This window comes from Eumetopias jubatus, unplaced genomic scaffold, assembly GCF_037043125.1.
Source record: "Eumetopias jubatus isolate StellerSeaLion01/CBP00866 unplaced genomic scaffold, mEumJub1_p1.0 scaffold_4, whole genome shotgun sequence".
Lineage (NCBI taxonomy): Eukaryota > Metazoa > Chordata > Mammalia > Carnivora > Otariidae > Eumetopias > Eumetopias jubatus.
The window spans coordinates 139,161,917-139,187,890 of NW_028274810.1; the positions used below are offsets into that span (position 1 = coordinate 139,161,917).

Here is a 25,974-nt window from a genome sequence, read left to right on the forward strand (position 1 = left end):
AAAGAAGACACACAGATGGCCAACAGACATATGAAAAGATGCTCAATATCACTGATCATCAGGAAAATGCAAATCAAAAGTACAATGAGGTATTACCTCACACCTGTCAGAATGGCTAAAATAAACAACAGAAGAAACAATAGGTGTTGGTAAGGATGTGAAGAAAGGGGCACCCTCTTGCACTGCTGGTAGAAATGTAGACTGATGCAGAAACTCTGGAAATGGAGGTTCCTCAAAAAGTTAAAAACAAAACTACCCTACAATCCAGCAATTACACTACTATGTATTTACCCAAAGGATACAAAACTACTGTTTCAAAGGGACACATGCAACCCAATGCAGCATTATCCACAATAGCTAAATTATGGAAAGAGCCTAAAAGTCCATCAACTGATGAATGCATAAAGAAGTTGTGGTATATATATATAGAATGGAGTATTAGTCAGCCATAAAAAGAATGAAATCTTGCCATTTGCAACAACATGGATGGAGCTAGAGAGTATTATGCTAAGTGAAATAAGTCAGACAAAGACAAATACCATATGATTTCACTCATAGGTGGAATTTAAGATCAAAACAGATGAACATTGGAGGGAAAAAAAGAGAGACAGAGAGAGAGACAAACCAAGAAACAGAGTCTTAACTATGGAAAACAAACTGATGGTTACCAGAGGGGAGGTGAGTGGGGAGATGGGGCTTAAGGAGTGCACTTGTGATGAGCACCTGATGATGCAAGGAGGTGCTGAATCACTGTATTGTACTCCTAACACTAATATTACACTGTATGTTAACTAACAAATTTAAATAAAAAACTAAAAAAAAAATGACTATATGTAAAACTATTTTATTAATCTCAGAGGCATGGCTATCTGGTTTCTCATTTAGTCAAAAATTTATTGAGCACCTACTATATGGGTGGCACTCAGCTAGGTGCTGAGAATTCAACAGTGAAAAAAAAAAGTGATTTGTTCCTTTTCCCAGTGAGGTGTGCAAGATAAAACCTACAAATGTTTGTATGGCAAGTAAGAAGGTGGTTGAGGTGGGGGGTGGGGGGGTAGTGACTATGAAAGGCCAGCACATGCATTACAGCTACATGGAAAGAGTCTAGAAAGAGTGAATTCAGAAAGCCGTGTTTAGAACCCTAGATGTAAAAGCAAATGTCAGAAAAGAAAATTAAACTAAAGAAAACAAAGCCAATTAAAAAGCTGAAAGAATAAAAAGCCAAAAATATAAATACAATTTTAAAAAGCAAATGTCTTCTAAATATTAACAACAGCAAAAGCAACAATGCAACTATCATTTCCCATTATTTTGCTCCAGGTGGTATTCTAAGAACCTTTGTGTATCATATATATTTTATATATATTTTTTTTTAATTTTTTTTTTCGATTTTATTTATTTGAGAGAGAGAGACAGAGATAGTGAGAGAGCACAAGTGGGGAGGAGAGGAAGAAGCAGGCTCCCCACAGAGCAGGGAGCCCGATGCGGGACTCGATCCCAGGACCCCGGGATCATGACCTGAGCCGAAGGCAGACGCTTAACCGACTGAGCCACCCAGGCGCCCAAATATATATATATATATATATATAATGGGACTTTTATTAAATCCAATTCATATGTAGGTGTGACTGGGGCACAGAGAAGTTAAGTAACTGGCTCAAGTTCACATGGCTGGTAAATTAAGAACAGTGCTAACCCAACTCCAGGCCTATCAGACAAGCTATGGGGCCCTGCACCAAAGGCTGTATGTCTGGCCTCCTGTCCTAAATATGCTGCGGTCATCTACTGAATCCAAACTGTGGCACTCTTAGGCACTGTTAAGTACTTAATAAATATCATCGGATTTAACACTTACAGCAAACCTGTGAGAACAGCATTACTGTCACCCCCAGATGATAAAACCAAATCTCTGAATAGTTAAACAATTTGCCCACCTGCAAAGCAGAAGACTCAGGCTTAAAGTCCCATGCTGGTGACTAAAAGCCCTTGCTCCTGATCCCTGCACTGTCTTCTTTTCTGTGTGTAGGTATGAAAATGCACGAGTGACATCCTAACATTCCAGTACTCAGGCAGCGCCAGTTTAGTGGCAGTACCTGGGGCATACAGCTGAGTGTAGAGATGAGTACCTGCTTTGGAGCAGGATAGTCTTGGGTTAGAATTCTGCCATTTGCTCTCCATGGACCTAGGACAAGTTACTTAATCTGAATGAGCTTCCTTTGAACTGAGGATAATGAAACCTACTTTATATGGCAGCCCAGAAAAGAGTAGGTGCTCAGTATTAGTTCTCTTACCCAATAACCCTCAAACACATTTTGAAATTAGTGACCAAGCTTTAGAAATAAAGAAATCTAGTGGAGGGGGGTGGGAGGGATGGGGTGGCTGGGTGATGGACATTGGGGAGGGTATGTGCTATGGTGAGCGCTGTGAATTGTGTAAGACTGACGAATCACAGACGTGTACCCCTGAAACAAATAATACATTATATGTTAATAAAGGGAAAAAAAAGAAATAAAGGAATCTAGAGCTTCCTCACAACTTAGAGTTGAGACCTGGTAAAAAGTGGGATTTATAAAGCATTCCTAGTTCTTAATCTGGTCAAGTAGAATAGCACTATCCAATAGCCATAAAATATAAGCCATATATATAATTTTAAGTTTCCTAGAACCCACATTAAAAATAATTACTTTTATTAAGATTTTATCCTACCCAGTGCATCCAAAATATTATCATTTCAACATGTGGTCAATATAAAAATTATTGGTGAGATATTTTGCATTTTTTTCTCATATTGAATCTTGGAAATTCGGGGTATATATCTCACTTACAACACATGTTGGTACGAGCTCATGGCTCCTGCACTGGACAACTTTATAACATATGAAGACATGACCATTTCTCTGCTCTGTGATGGGTTTTTTTAATCCTTTTCTTTCCTTATTTAGTCCACTCTGGATATGGACATAGTCAACATTCTAGTATTTGTATACCTACTTGATCTCCTATGTTCATTTTTAGGCTGATATTCATGGAAGCAATTAGATTTACCCTATTACAACTGATGTGTGAACAGTCCCCAAAGGTCTGAACTGCTCATTAGAAGCTGAATGCCTAAAGCACTTGCTTGTCCTATTAAATGGCACCTTGTATACGCTTCCTTGTATATTTATTTACCTTTCTCTTTGCCCACACCTCTCCAGCTAAACGATAAGCCCCTTAAGGCTTTCATATGCATCTTTATAGCCCTACCTTCTAGCACAGTGTCAGACACATATTAGACAGTCAATGCATCTTAGGTATGACAGATGCTCTTGTGAAGTCATCTTGCAACCTTCACCATATCTACCACAGTACCTTTCCATAGATACTCAATACATTTTGTCTAAGTGAATGAATATTGCTTTACTGGTAATTTGAAAAGCTACACTGCACTCAGGGTGAAAATAGAGCCACTAAAGAGATATAAGAGGGTTGTGGGGCGCTGGGTGGCTCAGTTGTTAAGCATCTGCCTTCAGCTCAGGCCATGATCCCAGGGTCCTGAGATAGAGCCCTGCATGGGGCTCCCTGCTCAGCAGGAAGCCGGCTTCTCCCTCTCCCACTCCTCCTGCTTGTGTTCCTGCTCTCGTGCTCTCCCTCTGTCAAATAAATAAATAAAAATCTTTAAAAAAATAAAAAACTTTATATAAGAGGGTTGTAGGTGATCATTTCAGAAAGAACTTCATTTGCCATCCTTCATTTACCTCATTTACAGGGAGGGTCAAATTGGGACCATAATCCTGGCTTCCTGGTTCCTAATCCAGCACTTTCTACTAGTTTATATTATTTCTTTCTGCTTACACTCCTCTGCTTAATTTCTCCAAAGGCGAGGGTACAATCCCCAAAATCAAAGGTCAAAGATACTGAACTAAAGATTGTTGAAATGCTGAAGACTATTTATATTAGTGGGAAAGACAGGAAATAGTAATGCTGCCCTAAAATGAAAGGTGAGGAGAAAGTCCATTCTATGCTAAATATCCTTTATTTTAGAGATATGAAGAAGAACATTTTATTCAATGTAAAAATATACTATGAAATTAGACACCAAATCATTACATTTTTTTACCTAGAGAATTTCTATCTTCTAGAAATAATATTTTCCTGTATGTTGATAGCTTTTTACTTCTGTTAAAAGATATATCACAAGCATGCTGATGATTTCAAATGTCAATTTCTTAACAAAATGACATTTTTTTTTCACAAAAGCTCCAGAAATTGAAAAATTATATCACATTGGATTTTTAAAGACAATTATCTGGAGATGAAGAGATCAGTGTAAAGGATAGGAGAAAGTGCTTTGGGGCTTTATATATCTGAATTTGAATCCTGACTATGTCATTTACTGCTACTGGATCAGAGGTGCATGTAATGGACAGATATTTTGTTTTGTTTTGCTCACCAGTCATCCCTTTTTTGAAGGTGGGCACAATGTATCACTTCTCTTTACTCCATGGAGTTTGACTTGTGTTGACCCCACTTCCCTGTCCCCGGGGGAGCATGTGATTCAGTTCCAGCCAACAAGGAAAATGTATTCAATTCCAGAAATGTGTAAGAACTGTAGGGAAAGAGGCATAGCTGGTCGGCTAAGCACTGGCAAGCAGAAAGGATGTAAGGGGGCAGCTGCTGGAAGCCATTTGGCCACCTTAACAGGCAAGGCAATGTGTGAGAGGAACAGAGATAGGAAACCACAGCCAAGAGACGGAGAGAGGGAGGTTATATCCTTTGGTATCAGGCATGATGGAAGCCAGTTCTACCCTTCGTCTTTACATAAATTATTAATATCTAGGCTTTCTGTCACTTGAAATCATAAGGTCCTGATAAAAACGGTAAAGTATCAAACTTCTCTTAACCTTATATATTTTTAGTGATAAAACAGGAATAAATCACCCATTTTATTAGGTTGTGGTGAGACATAATTGAAATGATATTCATAAAATCCCTGGAATAGAATGGGATGCATTCAGTCAATGGTGGCTATTTGACTTTAAAAGGGGCAGAAAGTGAGGTAGTTAAGACTATAGGCTCTTGAACCAAGCAGATTATGTTTGAAACATGGATACACTACTCACCAGCAATACAAATTTGAGTGAGACCACATAACCTCTCAATTCAGGTCTTCAAATCTATAAACTGAGAATAACAATATCCATTGGATAGAAGCATCAAGCCTTTTAGAAATAACATATGCGAAGGCCTTGCTAGCTGCCTGGCACATGACCAGCAGTCATGAAATGATAGCTGTTGTTTCTGTTCATGCCAATTTCATTACTAACTCCAATATATTTTTATAGCATAAGCATTATAAATAGTATCCATTTTCATTTTTAGACAGAAAATCATGATTATTTTAAATTTTTCCTTGGAGAGAAAAAAAAAGTCATGTGGACTTAAAAAAAAAAAACAAACTAGTGTGATTTTTAAAAACAGATATCCAGAATAAAGGAAGTAAAGTCTCACTTTACTCTTAATCTATCTGACCATTTTCAGAACTTAATTTTAGGTTTAGGTGCCCACAGGATATGGTTGATCATGCACATATGTCCAACCACATCCTACAGAGCAGTAAGTGATCAGAGCATTGAAAGGTGAGGAAATATATCACATGGAGAACATTTGTCATATTTGGGGCTGCTGAGCCTGGGGAGAAGACAGGGAGAGGATGGGATAGGGCCATACACTACAGGGGTGAAGACAGGATGGCTCCTGTCTTCAGGAGCAAAGCGAAAGAATGGAGAGATCATTTCCCTGTTATTTCAAGTCAAACCATACCCACTTTCCATAGTTTTATGGTCACCTCTGCCCCTTTCACATCCTACATACAGAGAATGTACTAGCTCTTCATCTGGGACATAAATTCATACCTACAAGTCCCCAACATGCTTATAAAGTCACACAAATATATATGAATCATTCAGGCCATTATAAATGATTAAGCAGATGTACTGGTATTTACCAGGAAGAGTTAGTTTCCTTCCATAGCATCACAGATCCTCACTATAGAGAGTAATTAGGGAGAACACCTGACTGAACAACTGATAAACACAGATTAGTAAATTACATTGTGGTTCCCTGTGTTCAGAAATCCACATATAAATAGCAACAAAACTCCCAAGTAAGACATTGTTGTCAGGAAGAGTCCTTCAGGATCTGCATTAGTAAACTAAAGATAAGTATAATTCGCAAAAAGAATATTGTTATTTACATGCAAATGGAGGTCATGTACAAGAACCAATGTCTTCTTTACCCTGGACCTTCTAAATTCAATTAGTCAGCAAGTCATTTACGCTCCACCACCAACTATATATTAAAACTGGCTTCTTTTTCCCACCAATACTATCACCTCAACAGTAGTTCTCAGTTGGGGCCAATTTTGCCCCCACCAGGGACACTTGGCAATGTATGGAGATATTTTTGGCTGTTACACAACTGAGCAGGGAGGTGGGTGATGCTACAGATATCTAGTGAGAAGAGGCCAGAGATGGTGCTTAAATATCCTACAATGCACAGCACAGCCCCCCACCTCCCCAGCAAAGGATGGTCTGGCCCAAGATGTTGATAGTGCCTAGGTTGAAAAATTTTGCCTGATCTAATTCACTAATGCATTTTCTCTTTTGGACTGCTAGCAACCTCTTGAGGAGTTGCCCTCTCCAACTAATGGCCCCTTACAATCTACTCTCCAGATAGTAGCCAGAAAGGTCACTAAAATATATAAATATATAAAATAAAAATATATAAATATATTGTATATACTTATTATATTATACAGGTTGACCCCTGAACAACACAGAAGTTAGGGGAGCTGACCCCCTGTGCAGTTGAAAATCCATGTATAGTTTTTGATTCCCCAAAAACTGAACCACTAAGAGTTTCCTGTTGATCAGAAGCCTACCAATAACATATATATAACACATATCTGTATGTTATATGTATTATTCACTATACTCTTACAACAAACCAAGCGGGAGGAAATAAAATGTAATGAAGAAAATCATAAGGAAAATTCATTTACAGTATTTTACTGTATTTATTGAAAAAAGTCCACATATAAGTGGACCTGCACTGTTCAAACCTGTTGTTCAAGGATCAACTGTATACGTATATTATATATAATCTGTGTACATAGGTTTGTTATGTACTATTATATCGACCATAGGTATGTTACTTTCTCATGGGGTTAGTTTGGGTTGGAGGCACCTGGGAAACAGCAGATGCAGGAAGGACAGTCTAATCTTGCCCTTTCTTCCTGAAAAAAAGAGATAAAATCTCCCATCGGAAAGATGGCTTCCCTGTACCAGAAGAAAAGAAACGTTTTTCAACCTGGAGTCAAAGCTGAGACATTTGTGTGCAAACAGACCTTGCTAAAATAATTCTTGTCTTTCTTTAGCCTCCCTGTATATTTTAGTTGCTTTTCCACAATGGTGCAACCTAGCATAAATGCATGTAAGTTTTACCACTTCTTTGGGTCTTCATTTCCTTATGAGGGCTCCCCTGTCATTCAAATTGTACATGTTTTTCTTCAGTTATTCTATGTTATGTCAGTTTAATTCCTAGATCCAGCTGAAAAATCCTAAGAAGGTGATAGTAAAATTTTGTCTCCCATACAATATTGTTACTAATTATAATATAATTATTATATTAATAGTCATTATTAATATTATAATATATAATGTTATATATGTATAATATCACACACACACAAATATAAATCTGGTCATCCCATTTCCCTGCTAAACCTTTCTGGTGATTTATAAGTATATCTAGGAATTCCTAGCATAGGATGCAGGTCCTATCCAAGCCTTCAAAGCCCTTCATTTTCCCACCAACCTCATCTTCTACCACCCTCTCCTTGACTTCCTGAGCCACACAGACCTCTGTATTCCTCCAGCAGAGCAAACCTGTTCCTACCTTCAGCACTATTCACTTGCTGCTCCTTCCACTGCAGAGACTGTTACTAGATGTCTGCATGGCTGACGCCTCCTTCACCTCTCAGCTCAAGAGTTACCTCTTCAGCGGGCCCACATGGCCACCACAGATCAAGCAATTCTGCTCCCCCCACCCCCGCCCCAGCCCCACTTCACTTTTTTTTTTAAAAGATTATTTATTTATTTATTTATTCATGAGAGACAGAGAGAGAGAGAGAGAGAGGCAGAGGGAGAAGCAGGCTCCCAAGGAGCAGGGAGCCTGATGCGGGACTCGATCCCAGGACCCTGGGATCATGACCTGAGCCGAAGGCAGATGCTTAACCATCTGAGCCACCCAGGCACCCCCCCCCCCACTTCACTTTCAATCACACTGCCCTGTGTTATCAGCTTTATAGCACTTCACAGCACCCTGGGGCATTATCTCATCTAAGTATTAGTTTACTTGTTTATTATCTCTCTCGCCCACTGATAGTGAGGCCACAGGGTGTAGAGAGACCTCAAGTATTTTTCCACAATTGTGTCCCCAGCATCTGGGATAGCACCTGATTCCTAATAGGTACTCAATGAATAACTGATAAATGAAAAATGATGTTTTCTGAATCTATTCAACTTTTTTTCTGGCTTTATTAAGGTATAATTGTCATTCATCTTTAACATTACTTACTAATTTTCCTAAGCACAAATCAACTTTTTAAATGTTGAAGTAAAGATTAGATTAATGGCTGTACAAACTGTTATAAATTATAAATTAAGTAAATTGAACTCAGCTTTTTTTTCTTTCCAGAATCATTTAACAATGAGGAAGGCAAAATTATCACCCCAAAAAGCAGGGTTTTTTTTTTCTTCTCTGTTTTAGACATTCATAGCTTCATATTCAGAACACATGACATCTCCACTGGTCAACTATGTTGTTTCAAAGCACATTGAGAGTTCCAATTCTTTTGGAAATTGTCTATATTATGCCTCAGTATTATAGGTCTCAATGAATTTTCCTAGTGTTTTTACTCATCACCTCTTCATTTAACAAAGTTCACAATTTTGTAATAAAATTGGCTTTTCTTAAACCTTAGCAAGCAAAATGCAAAACTCTGAAAAGTTTCTCTATGATTCAGTGGAATATTAGTTTTGCTTAAGCCAGTTGGGACCACAGTAATTCAAATGATCATATTGCCATCTACACCAACACAAACATGAATGCATATAACATCAGAGTAAAATAATTTAATTAGAGGTAACATTACATTTGAATTTTGGCAGCAGAACATAGACATCTTTAGGGCATGATAACAGAAAAGGATGAGATTTAAAAGATAGTTTAAACTTGTTCTTTAAGGAAAAAGGTTTTGTGATGTTGGTCTTTTCCCCTCCTAAAATGACTTTTAGGTTTGCATATGGACCTTTGGTAGGTGGTAGACTAATCCTCTGAGCAAAAAAGAATTTAATGTAATCACTTCTATAGATGAATCTAACCACTGGGGGAAAAAAAACCCACAAATGTTTATTTTGTTATATACCTACAAGGAAAAACGAATAAGGAAAGCATATTTAAAAGAACGTTTCTTTCAGCATTGTTTAGAAAAGTAAAAACTAAAAGTAACCATACTCTAGAAGTAGAGGGACGGATAAATAAACTGTATGGGATAATAATTACCACAGTTAAAATGACTGGACTAGATAGATGGATGGAGAGGAAGGAAGGAAGGAAGAAGGAAGGAAGGAAGGAAGGAAGGAAAAGAAAGAAAAGGAAGAAAAAGAAAAAAGAAAGAAAAAGAAAGAAAGAAAGAGAGAAAGAAAGAAAGGAAGAAAGAAAGATGATAGATTTGAACAGGGACATATTTTGAAAACAATGTTGATTGAGAAAAGCAAACTGCCACAAGATACATTCAGTATGATACAATTTATATACAGTTTTTAAAAACACAGAATAGTATATTCCTATACTTCTTTATTCAACACATATTTTGGGGGCATCTACTTTGTGTCAGCCATTATTCTAGGCATCAAAAGGATGTGACCATAGAATCATAGAAAGGATATAATCATAGAATCCCTGACCTAACAAAAGCTTATAATCTGATTAGGGAATAAACAGCAAACAGATAAATGCATGCACACATATAATACATATACAAATTCTGTCAGGTAGTGGGACACTTTATGGAGAAAAGTAAAGCCTAGGAAAGGATCCTGATGACAGTTAACTATAGATTGATTGGTCTCCCCACCCCCACCAGGAAGTGACTTCTGAACAAAATCTGATGGAGCCACATGAGACAGGCCTATGGACGGGTAATCCAGGGGGCAGGACGAGCAAATGTAAAGACCCAGAGATGGAAACGTGCTTGGAAATGTGCCCACTGTGCTCCCTAAACAGCAAGGGAGCCAGAGGAGGCACCTGAAGTGCAGGACGGAAGGACACTGGGAGGCTGGAAGTTACGCTGGGAAGTGGGTCATACAGAACCCTGGTGATCACGGCAAGGGCATTTTATTCCAGGTGTGATGGAGACCACCGAAGGGCTAGGAGGAGGGAGGTTATGCAATCTGATGTTATGCTTTGGAAGGATTAATCTGGCTGGTGGGTGGAGAAGAGATGGTGGTGTTGAGGTGATGCTGTGACAGACGAAGAAGCCAGGAACAAGTAGCAAGATGGAGCATAAAAGATGACAAGCACTGGACTAGCGGCGTAGCAGGATCAGGTGAAAAGGCATTGGAATTATGGTATACTTTATTTCCGAGGCAGAGCCAAGCAGACATTGTTTGTACATAAAGTTATATGCAATAAAAACATAACAGTACATGTGTCGAATCCAGATAGCACTGCCTCTGGGATAGGAGAAAGGGGGATAAGAAAACAGAGGCAGATTCAACTTTCTAATATTTAAGAGGAAAAAAGCTGTCGATGTGAATATGGTATGATCTTAACATCTGTTAATTCTGGGCTTGGGGCACCCAGATATTTGCTTTATTATCTTTGTAATATTCTGGTTTTCATATCTTTCCATAAGAATTATATTCTATACAGAAAGAATAATATCTATGCCATCTTTCCACTGTAAATCATTGATTAATTCATGTATTTAACGAATATTCCTTGAGCACCTATTCATGCCAGACACTGGTATAGATGCTGTTGAAGCTACAAAGTCCTCATGGAGTTTATATTCTGGGGGAGGAGAGGCAGACAGTCGAAGAAACAGATACATAATATAAAGCCATTCTGGATTAGGGGATATGAGGAAAAATGCAGCATGACACCAGAGTTATTGTAAACTGGCTTTAACTTAATTCTCCTATAAGAGAAATTCAACATTCAGTTCTATTTTTGTGCTTATAAATCATAAAATCATAAATTTAATAAAGCATCACAGGAACCTGAGCAGCTGACAGTTATAGGGAGATTACCGAGCACAGACTCTGGAGTCAGAAACCCTTGGTTAGAAGTTGGCAAGTGTTCTAGCTATCTGCTCTAGCTTAAACAACAATTTATCCTCATCACCATCATGTTCATCTTTTTCTTATTCTTAAATCTCATGACTTTTTACGCCAGGAATTTGGACTGGACAGAGTGGGGACAGCTCATCTCTGCTCCATGATACTGGAATTTCAGCTGGGGTGGCTCAAAAGGCTGGGGCCTAGAAGAGCTACAGGTGGCTTAGCATATCTCGGGCTTCCTCAGAGCCTGGTGGCCTTAGGATAATAGGACTTCTTCTGTCAGCTCAGGAATCCAAGAACAAGTGGCCCCAGAGTTGTGGACAGAAGCTACAAGGCTTCTTATGACCTAGTCAGAATTCCTAGAACATCACCTCTGCCACAGACTATGGCTCAAACAAGCCACGAAGTCCAGCCCAATTCAAGGAAAAGGGAATTAAATTCCTCCTCTCAATAGGAGGATTAGAAGGAATTTAATCCACCACAGCAAATTACTTAATTATTCAGAGATGCATTAATTTAGTCCATAAAATGGAGCAATGACGTTTCCTTCAAAGAGTTATAAGAATAGGAAACAACCTATGGAAAGTGACTGGTGGCTAACAGGATTTCGAATATGGTTGTGTCCCTGTCCACTGATAAGGGACTAACAAAGAGTCTTCCAAACCATTTTCACCTGAAATGAGGAGGGTCCAGGAAACCCCTGAAGTCCACTGCTACTGCAAGAGTGGAATATTCAGAAGAAGGCTCTATTATTTTTGTCAGAACTTGGAAGACCACGATAAGAAGATAAACTGAAATGCTAGCTCTAAGATACTCCAAACTTTGTGCATCTGTCTTAGTTCTCCAAGTTTTATGACTTCTATAAAACAGGCAGCAGCTTTGTTTCGGAAAAGGTAGAGTATCATTTTACACCCAGCAGGTGTTTAGAGGAGGAAAGAGAGGTAAGTGGAGTCTTTATTCTTAGAATTATAAAATCAATACAGTTTTCTTCCTGAGGCAGATGTTAAAACCAAGCCAGCTATTTTAAACATAGTAATGAATGTTCCTTCACTTAGTTCTGAAGTGAAGTCAGATAGGTAAAGAGCACAATTCTATATTTGAAGAGAGTATGGGATAAACATAACTCTCATTCCCATCTGTGCTATATACAACTGTATTCTTAAATGCTAATTTAATCCTATTGGTTCTCTTTGAAGGCTAGGCAAACTAAACCGGTCCATTGGTTTATATAATACATGAAGTTTCTTTCAACCCTTTGCAATGGGCCTTTGGATACATTCATTTTACAAGGGATTATGACTTCAGAGGAAAATGCTGAAGAGAATAAAAGATACCCGTCTTTATGTAAATAAAGGCACTAAAGTTCTAATCACACACACACACAAAGAATAGGCTACAGAAATCCTTCTATTCTTAGTTTCCATTTTAAGTGAACATAAATCTCTATAACCATCACTTCAAAGACAGACATTATTACAGAAATTACTGGAATATATTTACACTGAACATGAATAAGCCTTAAGAAACCCAAAGATTCTCAAAAATAACCCTCAACCATCCCCAACATAGAGAAAAAAATATATATATACATGTATTTATTTATTTATCTTTATATAACCTAACAGTCCTCCCAAAATGGGAGGTTTATTGATCTCTGTTATAGGTTAATAATTATTTCTTAAGTGTCTACTATGTGCCAGATGCCCTGCTGGGAGCTAAAGATTAATTAGAAGAAATTCTTAACTATTGTCTTGGGCAGGTGTCCTCCGCTCCCCCACTGGGGGGATACAGGGTGGAGAGTGAGGTACTGGGAGCCAATTTTAACTAATAGGGTAGCCACTGTTAAGGAGTTTCCAGCAGGGGAACAAACATGAACAGATAATGGATCTTTGAAAGATCACACAGTAAACAGAGGAACCAGACTGTGAGCCCCAGGCTGAGTGACTGCAGAGCCCTGGCTTCTTCTTTCTTCTGACACTTGGGATCTGAATCCTGACTCTGCCACACAATGGTTATGAAGTTTTGGACAAGTACTTTAACGGCTATAAGCCTCAGGTTCCCATTCTGTAAAAGGAGGTTTTAAATATTTGCTCATGGTTGAGAGGATAAATATTAATGTTGGGGGGGGGGGGAGTCTTGCAGGATGACAAACAGGCACATGGTACACCCAACCATGCCTATCACGAATCCCATAACCATGAGCTACTTATATATGCTGACAGGTAGTTTTGAATTTCTAACTCTAATATCTTTATTTCCTAAGTACCAAAGTTGTTTTTAATATGTCAAAGTCCACTTACATTAGTCAGTCATTAGTCAGTTTTTCGAAAATGTAAAATTCTCTATCATCCCAATACATCAAAGTTCTAGTCCTATATTCTATATGGTACTAAACAGTCTTAAATCCCAAATCTAGTGTCATCTATAATTTATCACCCAGATCTTTGAAAAAGACAGCAACTACTCCAGGCCTGGAATTATGGAATTTCATAGGGTAATTAATTAAATGTCTGCTATGGCAAAACCATAGACCAGTACACTCCATATCCATTCTAACCTTCTCTTTCTTTTGCTTTCTCTACAATAAAAGTTAGTAAGAGAAATACTTGGAACATCCAGCCTCTCTTACAGGCAGAGGTGGCCATGTGACAAGTGCTGGCCAAGTAGAGGTAGGTGAAAGTCTTTGGGATTAATACAGAAGAGCCTCTCAAGGTAAAGGCCTAACTGATTTACCCAACTTCTTTCTTAAGTTGAATACAGAGTAAATGCATCAGGGTGCAACCATTTTGTGACCAAGAGGATGAAAGTTAAAACTTAGGGGCTGTGGGGCGCCTGGGTGGCTCAGTTTTTAAGCGTCTGCCTTCGGCTCAGGTCATGATCCCAGGGTCCTGGCATCGAGCCCCACATCGGGCTCCCCGCTCCGCGGGAAGCCTGCTTCTCCCTCTCCCACTCCCCCTGCTTGTGTTCCCTCTCTTGCTATCTCTCTCTCTGTCAAATAAATAAATAAAATCTTAAAAAAAAAAAAAAAAAACTTAGGGCTGCTGAGAAAGGACACTGAAGGAACTCATTGCCTCAATAAATATCTTTAAGCACCCACAGTATTCCTGTACTTTCTAGTTCCAGATTTCTTCTTATTTGAGAAAAATAGACCTTATACTTATTTAAGTGATCATGTTGCCCGATATGGTTGCACTACCCACATGTGGCTTTAAATTTTAAATTAATCAAAATTAAATAAGATAATAAACTTGGTTCCTCAGTATGGAACAGTGCAATTATTGAACATTTCCATCATCACAGAAGTTTCTTTTTTTTTTTTTGAGAGTTATTTATTTATTTGAGAGAGAGAGAGAGTATGCACAGGCACACACGAGCAGGGGGGAGGGGGAAAGGGAGATGGAGAGAAATCCTCAAGCAGACCCCCCCCACCTGGAGTTAGCCTGGAGCCTAACTTGGGGCTCAATCCCAAGAACCTGAGATCATGACCTGAGCTGAAATCAAAAGTCGGAGGCTTAACCAACTGAGCTACCCAGGTGCCCCAGAAGTTTCTATTTAAACAACATTAGAAATAATTGTATTTTTTTTTAAATTACTCTTTTTTTTTTAAAGATTTTATTTATTTATTTGAGAGAGAGAGAAAATGAGAGATAGAGAGCATGAGAGGTAAGAGGGTCAGAGGGAGAAGCAGACTCCCTGCTGAGCAGGGAGCCCGATGTGGGACTCGATCCTGGGACTCCAGGATCATGACCTGAGCCGAAGGCAGTCGCTTAACCAACTGAGCCACCCAGGCGCCCAGAAATAATTGTATTTGTGGCCAGATGTATTGTAAATGCTATAGATGCTAATATTTTCATCACTAAGGTTAAGGGCAGAAACATCCCAGTTCCTGTCTCCAACTAAGCCCATCTGCCCCCAGATATCTGATTATTTATTCCATATTGAGATACCACACATTGATTTATCACTAGCCTTTTATCCAAGAGATTTCTCAGACTTTCTTAGAGGATCAGATTAGTCTGCAGAACCTCTTCTTCACAGAGCTCCAAATAATCAAGCACTCTCCTTGCAGATAATAGAATTACAGAAATTAATATTCCTGTGCTAATATTCCAGGAAGAAAGGAAAAACAGCCACAGTCATGTCACAATAACAGCAGCTGCCAAGTTAAAGCAATTGGCTCCAATACACAGTGATGTTTCCTTCAGAATATACCCGTTTCTTTTATTTTCTTAAAAATGTATCCAGAACGAGAGCTGAGACTCTGAGACCCACATCACTCACAGCTGTGAGCCTGGTCGTTGAAGTCTTCCAGGAAGCTGTGTGCTGCCGTCTCCCGGCTTCAGTGAACGCAGTCATGAGTCAGTCCACCAAATGTGGGAGCACAGCATTAAGATCAATGGGAAGAAATCACTGATGAGGCAATTTTCACTTAGTTGTAGTGAGAGGGGGGAAATATGAGAATGTCAAAGATATTTCTGACAAATTTCCTGATGTGGTAATTCCAATTTTCATTTACTTATTTACTGTTGGTCACTTTAAAATACTGATTGTAGTAATAGTACTTAATTATTTACTACAAGCTAGGCAATATTGTAAGTAGTATTCCCTATGCTTTCATTTAATCCTCAAAAAAGAACCCTGGGGGCGCCTGGATGGCTCAGTCCTTAAGCGTCTGCCTTCGGCTCAGGTCATGATCTCAGGGTCCTGGGATCGAGCCCCGCATCCGGCTCCCTGCTCCACGGGAAGCCTGCTTCTCCCTCTCCCACTCCCCCTGCTTGTGTTCCCTCTCTCGCTGTGTCTCTCTGTCAAATAAATAAATCTTTAAAAAAAAAGAACAGAAACTCTGACAGAGGTACTATTATCATTCCTAATGTTATAAAGAGACTAACGCATAAAGAGTTTTAAAAAGTTGCCCAAGGCTACCACTGAGCAAGCAGCAAAGCTCAAATTCAAACCCACACAATCTGTCTCCAGAGTCTTCACTCTTAATCACTATATTCTCTGAAGTTGATCATGTTCCTAGAGAAATAAGCTAGGAATTATTCAGTGCCTTATGCAGAGAATATCACTTTCATCCATGTACTGAGATGCTCCAGAAGTAGTCTAGGACCACACTGAAACTCCTTTTTGTCACCTATAACCCCACTTCTTGAAGGACAGAAAACATCAGTTTATGAATATGAATATTTTCCACAACAAGTAACAAAGTTACTTGAGATTCAGGCATGATTATTTTAAAAGACCGAATATAAGAAGACATACAAAATAAGAAAAGTGGGATGGATATGCCATAAATTACAGGTCTTTAGAGTCTGGATAGCAATTAAAAAAATAATAGCAGGGGACATCTGGGTGGCTCAGTTGGTTAAGCGTCTGCCTTCTGGTCAGGTCATGATCCCAGGGTCCTGGAATGGAGCCCCACACCGGGCTCCCTGCTCAGTGGGGAGCCTGCTTCTCCCTCTCCCTCTGCCCCTCCTCCCCGCTCATGCTCTCTCTCTCTCTCTCTCTCTCTCTCTCTCTCGTTCTCTCTCTCACTCAAATGAAATCTCTTTTTAAATAATAATAATAATAACGGACAACTGCTGTCCCTTTAAAGTGCCAGGCCCTGTTCTAAGCACCTTAGATGGATCAGCACACTGTATCTTTACAACAACTTACTGAGGGAGGCGTCATTATCCCATACAATAGATGAAGCAGCCCAGGCACAGAGAGTTACCTAGAGAGTGAGGAGCAGTTCCAGGCACCCTCTTCCAGTCAGCCTAGCAGGCCCTTTGTGGTCTGGCCCTTGACCTCCACCTCAGCTCCTACTCCTCTCCCTTGTTCATTCTGTTCCATACTGGGTGTTCCTTCCATGCTCCCTCTTCAAGAAGTTTCCATTTATATTTCCTCTTTTATCAGAGGCCTTCCCTAACTTCTTAAAATCACAGCCCACTCCCCTGATGCCAGTCCTGAGCACGTATTTACTGAATGAACAAATAAATAGACCTATGTCAACACCATTCCCTCAGAGAGGTGCAGTGATGTTTGACACTGAGAAGCTGCTTTTGCACAGGTGTTATGTATTTGCTTTCCTTTCCTCACAAGTCTTTGTTCAGATCTTTTTTTTTAAAGATTTATTTATTTATTTGAGAGAGAGAGAGAGAGAGCACAAGCGGGAGGGGCAGAGGAAGAGAGAATCTCGGACTCCACGCTGAGCACAGAGCCCAATGTGGGGCTCAATCTCAGCATCCTGAGATTGTCTGAAGTTAAAAATATGCCAAATGCCTACAAACTTGAGTGAACTGCAGTACTCAGTTTTCATGGGCTAATCTCAAATTAGTCTTCAAATTATTTTTTTTATTATGTTGAAGGAAATGTCTGTTCAAATTAGGCTAAACAGATAACAATCTTGGAGACGGTTTAAAGAGAAACCTATATTTTCAAAAGGAAGAAATGTAAACACTAAAATGCATAAGAAAAATGTTCATTCTCACTAATAAAAGAAACATGAATAAAATAAGGCATCATTTAAAATAATTCCTCAGATGGAGGAAAAAATTAAAATATAGTAATCAATAATAGAGAGAGTCCAAGGAAATTTGAATCTCATAAAATTGCTGGTGGGGTAAGACCTTAAAAGAGGACAATCTGACAAAATTCATTACAGACTTCTAATTTTACACACACTTGGCCATTATTTCCACTATTATGAATTTATGCCAAAGAAATAATTCTGGATGTTGGAGGATTTTGTTAGATGTATGCTTATTGTAGTGTTATCCTAAAGGTGAAAAATTAAGAAACAATCTAATTGTGACACAGAGAACTTGATTAAGCACATAATGGAATATTTAATAGAATGTTTGCCCTCTTTTACTGGGTAGCCATTAAAATCATATTATTGAAGAATATTTAATGACATGGGAAATATTTACAGTATATATTTTAGTAGGAAAAAGCAAATGATAAATCACAACAGTATGAATCCATTAAATATACAGAAAAATCCTAGGAAAGCCACAATAGTTACAGGTTTACTTGGATGATTGAATTATAGATAATTCTTATATTCTCCCTTTTGTTTACATGCATTTTCTAATTTTTCTCCAAAGGATAAAGATTAGTTTTTTACTAAGAAAGAAATAATTACTTCATTGAAAAACTTCTTGATAAAGGACTTTAAGGAAATTCGCCTTTTCACTGTATTTATCTAAGGTAGTATGATGGAATTATTTTTTTATGGAGAGAGGCTCCTGAGGGTAAAGAGGTAGGATTCATCTCTTGGACAAAGGGGAGCAAGCTCTTGAGAGATTACAGCTTTCATTCTATCCTCATGTTCTGTGGTTAAAAATGCTGCCCACATGCATAGCCAATGTTTCCTCTACTTTTTAAAATCTAGTTTTGCCTTACCAAAGGTTTAAATAATGGTAGAACTACAGTAAATAAACAACTGTTCTGGCACAGTTATATGAGTATAACAGAGGCTTAGAAAGTTAACTTTATTTAGAAGCACCTTGGGAAGAGCTAATTCACCTGCCGGAGTTTAGCCAACTTATTCTCTCAAATTGCTTCTAGAATACGTCTTAGCTATAGTTCCAGAAATACAGAAATAGTTCCTTAAATGAAGCCTGTTCACTTAATTTGAATGACAGTTCCAAAACTGAATACCTGAGGTTGTTTTACTGATAAAGTAAGGATGGTCAAAAGGATAGTTGGTAACTACATTTTAGAATAGATCTTCATTTTTAGGGTATTCATCAAGTGCACTTTGAGGGTAACATACATAGTTTTGAAAGACTAAGTGTACAGTGATAAAAGCCAAAGAATCCCCTGAAACACTTTTCCTGGTTAATTTTTATTTAACTAGATGCAAATTTAATCAATTATAAGAAATCAAACTCCCATAGGGCCAGACACTATTGGTTGTTGTGGGACCAAATAATAATGAGAAGTTGGCTCGTGAAAACACAATCATGGCTGGGTCAACATTAATGTTTTAAGCAACTAGAATATCTAGAAGCATCTAGAGTCAGAGGCATCTAGAACCCTAGGGAAATGCTGGATATTTATGCCGGCCAGCCCCAGGACCTTCTCTCCTGGCCAATACCAAGGACCATTTTGACTTCCGTTGTATGCACTGTTCATATTATTCATCTTCTAAAAGTTCTGAATATTTAAAAATCTATGTAATAATAAGTGCAATACAGTGTAATGATTAAGATTAGACAGCACAGGGTTTAGTTCTGACTCTACAGCTGATTGTGACCTTGGGCAAGTTACTTAACTTTCCCAAATCTATTTAAACTGTAAATCTGGGGCAATAAACTTAGCTACAGAGTTATGAGTACTAAATGAATGCTCTAAAATGGCAAAAAATGAGCATTCCAGAAATGATAGTTAAAGCTATAAGGGTGAATATGCATTCTGAAAAGTCCTTCAGCTCTTTATTTGAACCAGTACATCTAGAAAACACAGAAAATTACATAATGTGACTTAAGATGAAGATGTTATTACTCTTAGTCTTTTGAATATTTTAAAATGCTTTAAATGAACAATTTTGCTTTTCCAGTTGGGCGCTGAGTGGGTCTTCAAATCATGTCTGGTGGCTCCGCGGATTATAAGAGAGAACATGGAGGCCCAGAGGGAATGGACCCTGATGGTGTCATCGAGAGCAACTGGAATGAGATTGTTGGTAACTTTGACGATATGAATTTAAAGGAGTCTCTTCTTCTGCTTATGGTTTTGAGAAGCCTTCAGCTATTCAACAGAGAGCTATTATTCCTTGTATTAAAGGGTATGATGTGATTGCTCAAGCTCAGTCAGGTACTGGCAAGACAGCCACATTTGCTATTTCCATCCTGCAACAGTTGGAGATTGAGTTCAAGAAGACCCAAGCACTAGTATTGGCCCCCACCAGAGAACTGGCTCAACAGATCCAAAAGGTAATTCTGGCACTTGGAGACTATATGGGAGCAACTTGTCATGCCTGCATTGGTGGAACCAATGTTCGGAATGAAATGCAAAAACTGCAGGCTGAAGCACCACACATTGTTGTTGGTACACCAGGGAGAGTATTTGATATGTTAAACAGAAGATATCTTTCTTCAAAATGGATCGAAATGTTTGTTTTGGATGAAGCAGATGAAATGTTGAGCCGAGGGTTTAAGGATCAAACCTATGAGATTTTCCAAAAATTAAATACGAGTATTCAGGTTGTGTTGCTTTCTGCCACAATGCCAACTGATGTGTTGGAAGTGACCAAAAAATTCATGAGAGATCCAATTCGAATTCTGGTGAAAAAGGAAGAATTGACCCTTGAAGGAATCAAACAGTTTTATATTAATGTTGAAAGAGAGGAATGGAAGTTGGATACACTTTGTGACTTGTACGAGACACTGACGATTACTCAAGCTGTTATTTTTCTCAATACAAGGCACAAGGCGGACTGGCTCACTGAGAAAATGCATGCCAGGGACTTCACAGTTTCTGCTCTGCATGGTGACATGGACCAGAAGGAAAGAGATGTTATCATGAGGGAATTCCGATCAGGGTCAAGCCGTGTTTTGATCACTACTGACTTGTTGGCTCGTGGGATTGATGTGCAACAAGTGTCACTGGTTATAAACTATGATCTACCTACCAATCGTGAAAACTGTATTCACAGAATTGGCAGAGGGGGTCGATTTGCGAGGAAAGGTGTGGCTATAAACTTTGTTACTGAAGAAGACAAGAGGATTCTTCGTGACATTGAGACTTTCTACAATACTACAGTGGAGGAAATGCCAATGAATGTGGCTGACCTTATTTAATTCCTGGGATGAGATAGTTTTGAATGCAGTGCTCGCTGTTGCTGAATAGGTGATCACAACGTGCATTGTGCTTCTTTCTTTGGGAATATTTGAATCTTGTCTCAATGCTCATAACGGATCAGAAATACAGATTTTGATAGCAAAGCGACTTTAGTCGTGAGCTCTTGTGAGGAAAGGCATTGGCTTTATTCTCTTTAGAGTTAGACTGTTGGGGTTGGGTATAAAAGATGGGGTCTGTAAAATCTTTCTTTCTTAGAAATTTATTTCCTAGTTCTGTAGAAATGGTTGTATTAGATGTTCTCTATCATTTAATAATATACTTGTGGACTAAAAGATATAAGTGCTGTATAAAATCAGCCAATTATGTTAAACTAGCATATCTGCCTTTATTGTGTTTGTCATTAGCCTGAATAGAAAGGCCTTTAAAATTGATTTTTTTTTTTAGAAAGCATTTGAATGCATTTTGTTTGGTATTGTATTTATTCAATAACGTATTTAATTAGTGCTAAGTGTGAACTGGACCCTGTTGCTAAGCCCCAGCAAGCAATCATATCCTAGGTAGGGTTAAATCCCAGTAAAATTGCCATATTGCACATGTCTTAATGAAGTTTGAATGTTAAATAAATTGTATATTCACTTTAAAAAAAATAAATGAACAATTTTTTCTAAGATGGTAACACAGAATTTGGGACATTTATAAATTACCTCAAAAATAGACACAAAGTGATCATTCAGAATTTTTGTTTTTTAAAAAGAGGTGCTCTTCCCCCCCCCCCCCCACTTTGGCGGTATTTGTTCTTTAAATAATGTATTGTGTAAAATATACTACAGGACACAGGATACTGTGTCTTCTTCTTGGAATTATCAATTTCTAACTTAAATTATAGAATTCTATTGCATTTCTTCTTTAATTTTAGGCCAATGCTTCATGAAAGGAGGCTTATTTTCTCTACTTCACAGTGTTCTGTGTAGACTTAGCAGTATCCACATGGGGACCAATGTACGCATGATTATGACAGTCACAATTGTACCTTTATTGCATCCTTGGAGCCCAGACAACCTAAGTCAGTGATGACAAAACCCTTTGGGAATACAATTTTAACATTTAACTTAAACTTCCAATGAGCTGAATTATTAAAAAAAAAAATTAAACATCTATAGCCTCTATAGCCAGAGAACTACCCTAAATAATCAGAACACTGAGGTATAATTGGCTGGTAGCTCTTATAGCTAACTGGAAATTATCAGTCCATTTGCATATATTTAATGGAGAAGAGACTTTCTTGATATTGTAGATTGATTGCATTAATGGTCCTAATTACTGGCCTCTCATATTCATGGTTTTTCCTCTTTACATTTGTGTTCCCCTCCCAATCTGACTGAGCTCAGTCAAGTGACTTGCTTTGCTTTGGCCAAATAGAAGCAAACTTGATAAAAGCAGAGGCATGAAAGAGCATTCGGTCATTTATGTTTCTAATCTTATTTCTCTGAGATCTCGGTGAGAACCTACCCAGTCTAGCCTTCCCAAGGAATCTGAGAGACAAACATGTAGAAAGGAGCCGAGATGTCCCAGCTGAGGTAATCCTGAACCAGTCCCCAGTGAGCCATGTAAGAGAACCCATCCAAGATCAGCAAAACTGCTCCCCCAACAACTAACCACAGAGAGTGAGCCCAGTTGAGCCCACAACCATCCAGCTGATCTATAGGCATGTGAATAATAATAAAGGCTTATTGTTTTAAACTACTGTGTTTTGTGAGGGTCACTGCATCTTATATTTTGGTGATAGATGACTAATACACTTTAAATAGGTTAAAAAAAAAATCTGAGTTTTCCAATTGGGACTTCCAATTATATGACTCAGAACTATTTTAAGAGGTCCAGGGAAGATGGGAATTCTACACTCATGTTTTCAACAGTGTGTATGTGTGTATGGGGCAGGGTATACCTGGTATTCCACAAAATCATCTATTTGGAAGTGGTATGAAAGATGTTAATGTTTCTATTTATGTTAATAATTCTATTTTGGGAATATGTTTTATCACGTATAGAATACATTATAGTAATTCATATACATAATTCATTAACATATACAAACATGTATTGGAGGCACATATTTTATTGATAGGTATGTACCCTCAAAAAAGTTGAGACCACTGATCTTGCTTCTGTTTACATAGGGTAATTTTCTTATTTAGCAAGAGTTCCTCATACTGTGGCTTTCATGATGGGTCATCTCTTCAGGAATGAAGACCAATTCATTGGCAAGGTGTCACTCTTCTCTTCTAAATCTGATGAGATTTTAAGTATTTTTAAAAATTACTAGTATTCCTTTCCCTTGTGTGATTCCATCCTGCGCAACTGTTCTCTGGAACAGTAGTGGTTTATCTCTGTCCACCTTCTCTCCCACGTAAGTGTGTGCCACCACCCCATGGAAGATTCGATGGATATGGACATGAGCCCCCTGAGACCCCAGAACTATCTTTTTGGTTGTGAACTAAAGGCTGACAAGGATTATCACTTTAAGGTGGATAATGATGAAAATGAGCACCAGCTATCTTTAGGAACGGTCAGTTTAGGAGCTGGTGCAAAGGATGAATTGCACATTGTTGAAACAGAGGCAATGAATTATGAAGGCAGTCCAATTAAAGTCACACTGGCAACTTTGAAAATGTCTATACAGCCAACAGTTTCCCTTGGGGGCTTTGAAATAACCCACCTGTGGTCTTATGGTTGAAATGTGGTTCAGGGCCTACACATATTAGCAGACAGCACTGAGTAGCTTTGGAGGAAGATGCAGAGTCAGAAGATGAAGAGGAAGAGGACGTGAACCACCTTAGTTTATCTGGAAAGCGTTTTGCCCCGGAAGTGGTAGCAAGGTTCCACAGAAAAAAGTAAAAACTTGCTGCTGATGAATATGATGATGATGATTCTGATGATGAGCAAGCTGAAGAAAAGGCTCCAGTAAAGAAATCTATATGAGATACTCCAGCCAAAAATGCACAAAAATCAAACCAGAATGGAAAGACTCAAAACCATCAACACCAAAAACAAAAGGTCAAGAATCTTTCAAAAAACAGGAAGAGACTCCCAAAAACTGAAAGGACCTAGTTCTGTAGAAGATATTAAAGCAAAAATGCAAGCAAGTATAGAAAAGGTTGGTTCTCTTCCGAAAGTGGAAGCCAAGTTCATCAGTTATGTGAAGAATTCTTCTAGATGACTAACCAAGAGGCTATTCAGGATCTCTGGCAGTGGAGGAAGTCTCGTAAGAAAATAGTTTAAACAGTTTGTTAAAATTTTCCGTCCTATTTCATTTCTGTAACAGTTGATATCCGGCTGTCCTTTTTATAATGCAGAGTGAGAACTTTCCCTACTGTGCCTGATAAATGTTGTCCAGGTTCCATTGCCAAGAATGTGTTGTACAAAATGCCTGTTAAAGATGGAACTCCACCCTTTGCTTGGTTTTAAGTATGTATGGAATGTTATGATAGGACACAGTAGTAGTGGTGGTCAGACAAATGGAAATGGTGGGGAGACAAAAATATACATGTGAAATAAACTCAGTATTTTAATAAAGTAAAAAAAATTACTAGTATTCAGTTAAGGTAAACTGAAAAATAAATGTAGTAACTGTATAGTGATTTTTTTTTAAAGCATGGTTTCTGTATAGAACAATTGCATTGGGAAAATAGAACACAGGCTCTTTGACTTGAGAACACTTCTCAAATATTAATACCTTCACTGGCCATACCAGTTATGGTGTGGTATCTTACTAATACTTCAAGCTATATTACATATAAACTATTTTTACTACCAAATACCAGTAAACATAATTATTTTCATGAGTATAAAGATTTAGGAGTATGTGATTTTTATAAGAGATTGCACATATTAATGGTTTACAGTGATTTTAAAATGCAGCTAATTTACTTTTTCACATAAACTCTAAAATAACTTCTTTATTGGAACTAAACTTAAACTAAAATGATCCATCAGTGAAACAGTAAGGAATGACACATTTATTTTTCAGATATAAGGAAACTGATAAGAAAGATATATTCTTCATGACTTTAGAGAGTAAAGATAAATGTTAAAACATAAGTTCTACAAATTAACAAATAAAGATATATGACCTCCATTTCATAATCAATTTTACAAGGTGCTATATCTTTAAAAGGAAAGTAATTTAAAACTGTCAAATTTGCTTCAGAATGGCTTTCTTATACATTAAATTCCTCTCTTAATGCTACCATATATAAATTTTTCTTTTCCCCCTACATCATTCTGCCAAGTCCATATACATTCAATATTTAAAGGTATTTTTAAAACACAAGTGATTTTTCTCCCCTTCACACAAAAATGTTTTCCTTCTTTTCTGCCCCAGAGTGTTAAGTATCATAGGCTACTGACTTTCTGAGAGCTCAGTTATAACCCTTTAAAGAAGGGTTGGAATACTGTGTACATGTTTATCCAGATGAGTTGTATTATTTCTAGAAAAAAATAAGAGCTTAGTGTAAAGTCTGATTTGCATACTGATTTCCATCATGTTTCAAGTTATGTCTAATCCCATAAAATGAAATTAATCTTTCAGTTCAGACTATTGCAGTTGGACTGGCAAATAAAAAGTTCAGGTTATTTAGAAAATTCATTGCCTTACTGCCCAAATAAGAAACAAAGAACTAGAGCATGGCTAAGACGTTGTCCCCCCAACAATGAAGCAATCTAGACAGACAGCAGGGCTGAGGGATCCACAGAGGGAGTGGGACATGATGGAGAAGAACAAGTCTCTTCAGAGGCCCTA

At 38.1% G+C, this 25,974-nt stretch overlaps 1 protein-coding gene and 2 pseudogenes across 2 annotated transcripts in view; 2 read left to right on the forward strand and 1 right to left on the reverse strand.

The window, feature by feature from the left end:
• The window catches only part of OXR1 (oxidation resistance 1), a 365,575-nt gene that overhangs the window by 287,936 nt on the left and 51,665 nt on the right, over positions 1–25,974 (reverse strand). The gene's annotated exons all lie outside the window — the stretch shown is intronic.
• LOC114214028 (eukaryotic initiation factor 4A-II pseudogene) lies at positions 19,940–21,679 on the forward strand (annotated as a pseudogene).
• On the forward strand, positions 23,605–24,502 carry LOC114214044 (nucleophosmin pseudogene; annotated as a pseudogene).